Below are 11,407 nucleotides of genomic sequence, written 5' to 3'. Positions count from 1 at the left end.
AGAGCAACTAAAATGGTTTCAAACAACAACCGGTCACTGTTAAAGTTTGTTAAAATTCAGTATTGATTTTTCAATATACAGGCTTTCTATGCGCAATAAACTAGGTTTTCGTGTATAAGTTTGAGATGCTACCAACATAGTTTTTGAATAATCCACAAGGAAAATTTTGACGACCCTTTAATTTTTTTTTAGGTCGACCAAATTGATTTTTGCCCCTATTTTGGCTAAATTTTCTGCGCCGCAGGCAAATTTTTGAAAAAAAAAAAACAGTCAAAACAGCCGTTTTTGGCCTTTTTTAAAAAAATTTTGACAAAAAATATTGCGTTTTTTTGGCGCGCGCTCCCCTGAAAGTTTAGTATATATTGGCGCCCAAGGCGCCTTTAAAAAATTTTCAGGATCGGTTGCTCAAAAATGGATTTCTTAAAAAGTATAAAAGGGGGGAAAAGCCAACAAATCCCCTTGTCATCAATATTCCAATATTTCTTCGACAGCCGGAAAAATAAGATATAAACTCAGTGCTTCATCAACGCGACAAACAAACTTGAGTTTTAAAACTAGAAACAAAAAAAAACAATGATCGGCAGGGGCGGATTTAGGGGGGGAGGTGCGAGGGGGCATGGCGACCCCCGCCCCCCTAAATCCGCCCCTGCCGATCATTGTTTTTTTTGTTTCTAGTTTTAAAACTCAAGTTTGTTTGTCGCGTTGATGAAGCACTGAGTTTATATCTTATTTTTCCGGCTGTCGAAGAAATATTGGAATATTGATGACAAGGGGATTTGTTGGCTTTTCCCCCCTTTTATACTTTTTAAGAAATCCATTTTTGAGCAACCGATCCTGAAAATTTTTTAAAGGCGCCTTGGGCGCCAATATATACTAAACTTTGAGGGGAGCGCGCGCCAAAAAAACGCAATATTTTAGTCAAAATTTAAAAAAAAAAAGGCCAAAAACGGCTTTTTGACTGTTTTTTTTTTTCAAAAATTTATCATAATTTCAAAAATATGAATTTTTTTTTGCAGTTTAATGAACTGAGAGATGTCAATCAAAAATATAGTTTCCAGAGTTAGAAAAAAAACTTAAAGTAAAAAGTTACAAGACGCATCGGGCGTTCTGATAAAGTTCTGTACGTTCCGCGCATGAAATCACACTGGCGCAACAACAACGCGTCTTTTTAATTTTGCCCTATTTACTATAAAAATTGCAAGCTGAAATTCTTGTCTCAATTCAAAGAGCCTAATATTACGGCTTCACTCAAAGTTGTCACAGCGTCAACGGACTTTACAGCCAAATTTTTAATTCAGAGGATAAAAGAAAAACGGAGGAAAAAAATCATATTTTCAAAAAGTTTGTCGGTTCAGAAAATTTAACGGAGAAATCTGATAAAACAATAAAAGAAACTTATTTTAAGTCAACTTATAATTGACTATCCTTACCAACCAACTCGAAAAAAAACGCGATTAAAAATTACAATTATAATTAAATTATAAAATATTAATTATTTGAATCTTCAAATGAGAAAAGTCAAAATTATGCGAACTTCCAAATGTTGTGCTATTTTTTATTTCAGTTTATTCTAATTTTCTGTAACTTCTCTGCAGATACTTTTTGGAAGTCTCTTCTTTTTTTTTCCTCTTGGTGGTATTCTCTAACGGGCCTGTTGATTTTGCAAAGTTTCGCTGTGACTTTTCGTTGCCGAAAGATAGATTTGCAATCACAACATTCCATTTTGCACTGACTAGAGGTAGTTTCTTTTGCAATCAAAACATATGCTCCTACGTATATGTGTAAATTATCTGCTCAAATAGTAATCCAAATTAGAAACGCTAGAATTTTGCAATCTAAACAATTGGGTTGGTTAATTGCCAAGGGGTAAAATTCAATAAGGGCTTTGACTTTCAAATATGAAACTAAATTTAAATTTTGAACCACAAAAATGGGTACGTCGATCGCCAATAGAGGCGTTTATACTTATAATAATTTGCGCCAACGTTATCTAAAATGGCCATTTTCCCCAGTTTTTTTTTTTAAATTTTCTGCTCATCTACTCCCACAATTAAGAATCCAAATTTTTTGATAAACCACTCAAACACCGCGCAAGGTTTGAGCGCTTTTTGAGCCGTTTTTTTTTTAATTAAATCAATCAAAAAACGCTCAAACCGATTATTTGGAAGCAAGATTTTGAGCGCAATCATCTAAAAAACCGCTCAAAGCTTGCTTCAAATTAGGCAAGAAATCTCGACTCGCGAACGCCGCATTCCACAATAACACTCGTACAACAATTACCCTTTTCCCGCAGGGGCGGATCTAGGGTTTTCTCGAAGGGTTGAGTTTTGTCGGACGGCCAAATTGGTTTGAAATAAAAAGGGCAAAAAAGGTGTTTTAGGCTTTTTTTTGCTTTTTAGAAGTTTTTACCAAAAAATCGCGCGTTTTCGGCGCGCGTCCGCCCCTCAAACTTATATATTAGCGCCAAATGCACTTTTGGACAAATTTTAGGGTTGATTCCAAGGTTCCGGGCAGTGGCGGATTTAAGGGGGGTGAGATTTTTCTCCCTAAGGGATTCGACCCCCTGCGACCCAAAGGGTCCTCCTTTTGTACTATTATGAGATATCCATTTTTGGCATCGGACCGTAAAGTTGTTTTAAAGGCGCCATTTTATACTTATGTTGAGGGGGAAGCGCGCTGAAAAACGCAATTTCTTTTGGTCAAAATTTTCCAAAAAGTGCCCAAAACGCTTTTATCGGCCTGTTTTTCATATTTTTGCCTGGGGCGCAGAAATTTTGGTTAAAACGGGGTCTTTGTAGTGCTTGGGGATGTCGGAAAATCAATTTGGTCGACCTAAAAAAAATCGACAAAAATTTCGATTTTTGTTTTGAAAATCTGCCCCACCCCCTCGAGAAAATCTTAGATTCGCCTCTGGCTCTGGGTACCAGAATTGGCGAAAGGTTAAAAAAATTGTATTTGCTTAAGTTTGAAGCCACCAAATTTTGTGCTCTAAAAATATCAGCGGTTATAAACTGAAGCGACCCAACATAACCAAGTCTGTCGTTATATGAGCCAACATTTGAAATTACCACTAGCATGAACACATTTTTGTTCCAGGTTCGAGCCAGAAATGGAATCAAAGGAAATTGTGCTTTCGATATTTTAGCCGTGATGTGCTGTAGTTTCTGTGTACTCGTTCAGTCGGCTAGAGAAGTCAACGCTCTTGGAATATCGCGGAGCTGAACAAACTTTTCACTGCAAATCAACAAATCAACCGATTAGAAATTTGGCCTAAATATCACTTAAAATGATGATGATAATTACAAATGCAGATACAAGTGTTAGAGGGGTTCATAATTGCATTAATTTTAGACAAATACCGCAACTAACGAACTCAAAATGCGCCGGTCGGTCATTTCAAAATTTTTTCTCAAAGTTAATAAACCTGTCTCATTCGCGCAAATTTATCCGAGGCTTTGACATCAACAAAGCATTAAATTGAAGCATTTTGAGGCACTCTTTTTACAATAGGGACCCAGTTAGTTTCTTGGGACCCCTCAATCACACTTGTACCCGAGTGCTAAATTTGTTGTAAATATTGATAATTCCTCAAAAATGTGCATTTAATTTGTTTTGGGTTGTTCAAGTTTACAATCAGATTTTAATAACTCTTATTATTTTAAGAAGTAACAACTTTTGAAAAAACTTTTGCGAGAGGCAAACTAGTGGATTGTGCTTCGACATAAGTTTCAGTTTTCGGTTCCGAATTCCGAAGATTGTGAGGAATACATGTGCTCGGGGTGGTTTTTTATTCAGACCAGCTGTACTAAACTCTGCTCAATCGGGTTATCGATTTCTTGATCTGCATCGGCTCAGACTGTTGCGAACACCACTGTAGTAACCTGTCACGGTTATGTCTGTTTTTATAATACTGGTTTCATAATTCACTCGTGGCGCACTACAAAATTGTTCCAAGATGAATTGAGGCAGCTAATTGGTTTTATTAGCTCCATTCACAACTCAAATTAACACACTTAAATTCTGATATTATCTGTCTGAATAGTTTTGCCAATAATTAACAAAGACCAATTAAAGGTAGTATTCAATTTTTTTGAGTTCAATAAAAGGGCAGTGGGAACATTCAGGGTTTTGCCCTGATGCAAGCAGTCTTGTTTAAACATAAAAACTTAATAGTTTTGTTTAATCATAGTGATGCTCGCCTCAATAGCTATTGAAAGTATCAAAACTGGAGTCCAATATATTTAATTGAATAAACGACTATCATGCCCACTAAGTTGTTGACAACAATTAGCTCTGCTGCCTGAATATAAGCTTCCATAGAATTGATTATTATTCTAAGGCACAATCGTATACCCGCACCGAAGTTTCTCGGATAAAAATAGATTATATTGAGAAAATCTGGCCAAAAATAGTGCCCTTAAAACCAATATTGAGTAAACAGTTTAGGCAAAATTGTAAATTATAATAGTGCGAAAAATGGTTATTTCTACCACGATTACATCGCTATATAATTCCACCAAAACCTATTTTTATCTCCATGAAACTTCAAGATAATCTGTTTTTTTTTCACCATATAATCGCAACAAAATCTGTTTTTTGTTACCAGATAATTGTAACAAAATCAATTTTCGTCTTCATAGAATCCCCAGGAAGTTTATTTAATAACGTGGCTCACTGTAGGCAAAAATTTTCATAGCTTAAAATCTAAATATCTTAAAACAGAAGCCACCGACATGGGTCAGTGCGATCATGATTTAACTAAAACCTTAGTAAAAACTCAGTTTTTGCTCAAATTTTTAAAAGCTTCGTGAAATTGCGTTTTTTTGACGCGCACTACCTCCTAATTAAATTTAGTAAAAATTGGCACTCAAGGCGCCCTTAAAAAATTTTTAGGGTCGGTCATCCAAAATAGTTTTTGTTGAATATTTAATTTTATAAATTGCTGGTGATTTTAAGTTTAAAAATATTCTAAGCTAAAAAATTGAAGCATTAACAAGCAATTAGATCCGAAAACAAGAACAACGCAGCTGAAGCATTGCGATCATGAATTAACCAAAAACTGTCAGTAAAACAAATCAGTTTTTGCCAGAAATTGTTAGAAAATCCTGACAATTTTGTAGTTCCAAAACAATCGAAGGCATAAATTGAAGAAGGAGTGCATCATAAACGCACAATGCGCTATTAAATTAAAAATCAAAATTATTAAAATGAAAACTCAGCAGGTAAAAGAAACTTGCTAAGATTTTGCAAACCAGTAGTAATAAGATTTTACAAAAGCTATAATTTGATTTTCTGGTTTTAGGGCAGAAAATCATTCGTACAAGGAGTCGTGTTTTGTTAGCAAATAAATGGTGAAAATAGATTTTGTTGCCTTTAGGCGGTATAAACGTATTTTTTTGGAGATTATATGGAAAAAACAATAGATTATATTGCAATTATATGGAGAGAAAAATAATTTTTCTTGTTATCGCCTAGAGAAAAAGCGGATTATAATTCCAATCTAAATGACACAATTTAAGAGTACTTCAATCAATTATTTAGAATAGATGTTATTTTATTTTTGCTTTCGAGCATAAAATTGTCATTTAATTGATTGCTACATGGTTGTTTTTCAAGATAAATTTGCCAGATAATTGGTTAATCACGGAGAATTTAGTGCGGTTAGAGTTAAGGCCTAAAATATCATAGCTACTTGAAACATTTTTTTTTCAATACTTTTACTGTATTTTGAACAAAAATGAAAATAAGGTTTCAACTTTCAAAATAATAAAAAAACTGATTATTTATCTTCTTTTTTAACCAAAATAACTGACATATGAGAGTAATTTTTATTTTCAGGAGTTATAATTTTCGGAGTTAGGAAAACTTGTATTACTCTTGAACGTACATTAATGAGCTAAAAATGAATCAGCCGTACAATCAATTTAGGGGGGAGAAAATTTGAATTTCTCAAAAGAGAAACACGAGGAGAATAGCTTATTACATACTTTGCTTAACAGAATTATCAAACAAATTTACGTTTACGAAACATATCGAACCTGACATCGGTTTAACTAAATTTGCAACCTTTTGAAATACAAAATGGATGAAAAACTTCAATGCAAAAAAATAATCACAAGGCCAAGCTGTGCGTTTTGTGAAGTCTAAGTGGTTTCTGCAAGAGAGCGAAAAAAATTATGTCTCAGAGTCCGAAACATTGCTATTTTTTTGAACTTTTCTGCTGTTTTGAATTCCACGAACAGATAAAAAAAACAGATTTGCTGCAATTCGCTCCAAAAATGGCCAATATTGCGGAATCCGCAACAAAAGTCACATTATTTGATTATGTACAATTACGCTGTCAAAGAGTTCGCAACTGAAAGTCGAACCCACATACTGTAAGCGAAATCAACTAAAAGCGTAATCCAAACTTTAATTGCAGAACCCCATAACGATATTACTTGCGTCTTGAATTTTTTTTTTCAAAATTAAGTTTGTTTATCTTTGTAGGTCATCAGCGAGTCTTCCTAACAGTTCAATCCTTTTTACTGTTAACAGTTTAATCTCAAATACTACCACCAATTCAATTTTATTTACTGACAGCAGTTCAACAAGCTAAATTTCATCAGTTGATTTTTAAGCCTAAAAAATTGAAAAGCAAAAAAATGATTACTCAAAAAGTAAAAACAAAAAAACTCATCTGAAAAAAAGCTAATTTGTAAATAATTTACACATAAATATCGTTTTAATGCGGTCTCCATCGTAACAAGATTCTTTTTTATTCTGAAATTTAATCCGAATTTCAATCCGAACTAAAGGATATGTTTTTAGAGATTAGGTCCAGAACAGTTTCAAATGATTTTTTTTATATGGCAATCATACAACATAATCAGGTCAATTTTTAGAGAATAACAGATCCATTAGTTAAAGTTTTGAATTTAAATCCTAAAATTTTTACAAGTCACAACCAAAAATCGCGAATACGAAATAGAGACTTTGCTTATCGATTTTACGATTTCCCAAACAACAATCACAAAGTTATTATTCTCAAATAGTGATCCCTAAAATTGTTTGCTGGGATATCCAAACTCTTAAGGTGTACATTCGTGATTTTAGCTAAGCAATGGTTTAAGATTTGTTATTGGAATCCCTTGACAATAGTTAAATCCTTGCTTTCAAATTTCTCGCACGGTAGATTTTTTTTATTTATGTTTCTTATGTGTTCACGCAAGAACTAGTTTAGTTCAGTTTAATAAACGAAACCACAGAACACAGCGCGAAATACACAAAAAATTAGAATCTCTAAGTAAAATCTAAATACACTTAACAACATTTTGGAAGACTTGTCTCTGGATTTCAGTGACCTTCAGACATCAAATTGTGCGCCCATCCAGTGGACAGTTTGGCCTCATAATGTGTAGCGTTTGTACGAAATGCACATTTTATACACTGGTTAAATTTAAGAATAAATACATGGCATGCTAGAGGGGGACATTCTGCGGTTGGCCATTTAGGGTATAAGATTCAAAATCAACTTTAACTATGGTCAATTTTGTCATAAGTATTCGTGCAAATGAAAAAGAGATAAGTTATCAGGTTTTATTGTATGACATGGGCTGATCTCATCAGTTACCAGTAGTCTCAGAAAATTCTTACTCTTGGGTCTTTTTTTAATAATCTGTAAGATCTCCTTGATCAATTTTGTAGTTAGCATTATGTTATTGGTTGTTTTTAACTATTTCACCCATTTGCAAAAGGTGAGATTTGTTCGTGAGTTCAAAAAAATTGCTATGTTTAACCGCTGAATTATTTCTAAATAAGGGGAGATTCGTTACTAGGTACCATAGGGGGGGGGGTATTCGTTAATAGATACCATGAGGGGGGGGGGGGTTATTACTAGATACCATATGGGGGTAGTTGAGGAGATCCCAAATTACCAAATCATCTGCATTAAGGATGATTGATATAAGGAAGAGAATTGAACTTCTAAACAACTGTTTACTTAATCACCGGGGCAAGTGTATTTGTTTTTGTGTAATTTTAATAACGTGTTAGCTTCATTTATTGCTAAATTTTTTACTGCTGTCCGCGGTAATTTCTGTGCTTAAGAGTCCATTAGTCGATTTGTCTATATATTGGAAAGCCAGTGTCTTGGGCTGCCAGTACTTCGAATCGATTCTTACAAAGTTTTGTTTCTTGAGGATCTTATAACTTACTTGAAATTTATTTTAAGCAATATAATTATTTTATAATGAAAACTGAGGCCAGTTTACTCTTCAGCAATATTGCTTCAGATGCAGAACCAGACAAAAATCACAGACGATACGCTAGGCGAACAGAAAACATTTTCAAATACATAGAGTTTTAGTGTTTCTTAAACGACTCTACTTTCTTCACTCAAAACACTTTAAAATCTTCAAGAAATCTAATAGTCCTTTGATCAACCAGACAGTAATATTCCATCGGCTAAATGGCCGCCAGGTTTTGTAAGCTGGAGTGGGGACAGAACTTGGAGTCTAATGGATTTTTTTTGTTTTTGGTACGACTTTTTGGTACGAAAGTGCGGAATATTTTTTGCTTGGGGTGGTTTTTTATTCAGTCAATTTTTGACTATTTATTTACGTATTTACGACGGAATTTTTTTGATCATGTGAACGATATTGATGCTTCAATCTCAGGCTCAAACAAATATTTTGCCTATAATTATTTTTCGGAAAATTACGGAGATTCCCGTAGACAATAAGTTTTCATTCCGGATAGAAAAGTTATATAGATAAAGGAGATACGTTCTAGCAGGAAATAGCCTAGATTTAGCTAATTTGTGATCATAAGTAGGATGAGAAACACAGATCTTTAAGATAACCCCTGCTTTAGTTGAACATTTCAAAAAGAATTCCTGGCCAGATATTTGGATTAGAAAGTAAATCTTCCTAAGCAGAAATAAAGCGTTTGTTCGGTACAAATTTGAAAATTTTACGCTCTTCGCATCTCACTTTGGAACATACTATGGATTTGAAACACACTCTTTGCATTTTACTTTGGAGAAATGAAATTATATAAAAAATGAACGAAATTTTTTTTTGCGAGTATTTTGTCAATCACTCAACCAAAACAACTTTTTAGTTAGCCGTAAAAATCAGCAAAGTTTCAGGGCCTCGCCATGATTTACGATCAGTCTTTTTTAGCTTCACCGTCATTTGAATGGTTTACTTAAAGAATGGGTTCTACTGTTGGTGAGTTTCGTGTTCACGTAATTTCGTAATTTTTCCCACTGTAAAGTCTACCTCATCGTCGGAGTCGGAGTAATAAGCAGAATGGTCCAAGAGCAGAAATGGTCTAAAAAATAAAAATAAAAAATTGTTTCCTTTAATAAATGAAGATTGCTACTTTTCTGAAATAGTCTTTGTCGTATAGGATTTCACGAACGAAAAGCTAAAACAATGTAATGCTCAATATTGTTCCGCAAACAGACAAATTTGCGAAATCTGCGACAAAAAATGCGGAATCCGGTAAATTTGTGAAAGCGATAAAAAATGACAATTTTATGTATTATAAATTACACTGTCGTTGAGACGGTAATTTTTAAGCGGAATCCGCAAAATATTTTGAATTCTTGTAACAATTATAGTTACTTAAGGAAATTACATTTTAAATTGAATGTTTTTTGTGTGTGTCACCAGCGAGACTTTCTAAGCTTTCAATTTTGTTAACTGTCAGTTTTTTCATCAAATATACTGCCAACAGTTCAATCCGAATTAGTGACAACAGAGCAAATCCCAATTACTGGCAACGATTTGAAGAGTTAGAGAAATAAATTCGAGTTTCAAGCCGATAATTAATTAGAGAATACTTTCAAAATTTTTTGAATTGCTATAGTTATATGCTGATAATGCAATATAATATGATCAGAGCTTAGAGATTGACAAAATAATAATTCAAAAGTTAGGGAATAACAGAACCTCTGAAATACCGCCACTGTCTTACATACTTAAAGATAATACTTTTCTGTTTGCTTACGGAAATAAGGTTTCGATTGAAGCTTTGTCTCATTTTCTAATCACATTTAAAAATTTTAACGCACACAACTCATATGATAGTTCAGTTCAAGCTCGTTGTTTTTGCATTAGATCGAAAACGCTCTGCACAACTTTCTACTACAAGGTTTGGTCTGATTGAATTATACTAAAAGTCAGCTATTTTATGAATAGATATGAAAAAAGTTCAGCAAACCCCTTAGCGTGTACTATACCTCTAGCTTAGCGTTAAAAAACTGTTTATAAAATTATAGAATCCGCGTCGTAATATTTGTTGAAAACTATCAAAAATTTGAAAAAACTCATGTTCAGCCCTTCGCAAGTTGGGACATTGGAAAACGAAGATTCAACTCAATATTTTGGACGTTTTAGCACAAAACAACGCAAGAACTAATTCAGGAAATTGTTAAACACAATACTTCGAAACTCGGTCAATTTGCAGCTTGACTGCATTGTATTTCTCTTGAAATCTTTCGATTTGGCCCACTTTGTTTATAGCGTTATATTTAACAGCAGATTTCAACAAAGATTTTTTGTAGTATTAAACCGTTTAGATAAGGTGACTATTGGTCGCTTATAAGAAAATTAGTTTTCAGAATTTTCGTTCATTGTTAGAACAGTTGCCAAAGAAATTAAAAGGTATTCCTAAAAAGGTGAGAAAACCTATTAGAAGACTACCCAACAATTTTAAAAATATTTTGTATAGTTTCAAACAAAAAGCAGGTAGGTAAAACCACTGTTGATTTTAACTCATATGTGTAAATATAAGGTTTGAATTGACTTGAAATAAAAGTCTTACATATTTGTGAAGCTACCTGGGATCAATTTTCACTGACTTGATGCTGTGTAAGTTTTCACCGTTTTGCAATCATACTATCATACCGTATTGTATGATGTCTAACAATATCGTTTCCGAACGGATTGGTAAACAACAACGAATATTAGATTGAGAACTCAAGAAAACAACTAGTTCTGTAAGTCTTTATTTAAGTTCTAACCATCATAACATGATGTTGCGTTTTCATAAATCGTAAAAGGTCAAGGTCCCTGCTCAATGTAGTGAGCTATAAATAAGTACAACTAAATATCTAAGTCGGCCAATTAGTTCTTATGTCCCAGTAGGACAATGTTCAGTTTTCGAGTCTTCATTGGACTATATCTTTACGCGGTTTCTTTTCCCAACTTCTGTTGAGTTATCTCATCATCTTGATTGGTTTTCTCGTCATCTTGATCCTCCTTTTGATATTTTTCTTGGTGTTCCTTTTCTGTGGTTTATATTCGTGTTCGCGACGCTTTTGTTTTGTATGGTTGCTACAATGAGCACTTCATTGATTTTCTTTGTGGACTGTCTGAGGGGGACACCAAATTGATGATTTCCATTTTTTGTTGCTCTT

The sequence above is a fragment of the Symsagittifera roscoffensis genome, chromosome 10 (genome assembly GCF_963678635.1).
Source record: "Symsagittifera roscoffensis chromosome 10, txSymRosc1.1, whole genome shotgun sequence".
Lineage (NCBI taxonomy): Eukaryota > Metazoa > Xenacoelomorpha > Acoela > Convolutidae > Symsagittifera > Symsagittifera roscoffensis.
The sequence above is the reverse complement of the archived record's forward strand: the minus strand, read 5'-3'. Positions refer to the sequence as shown.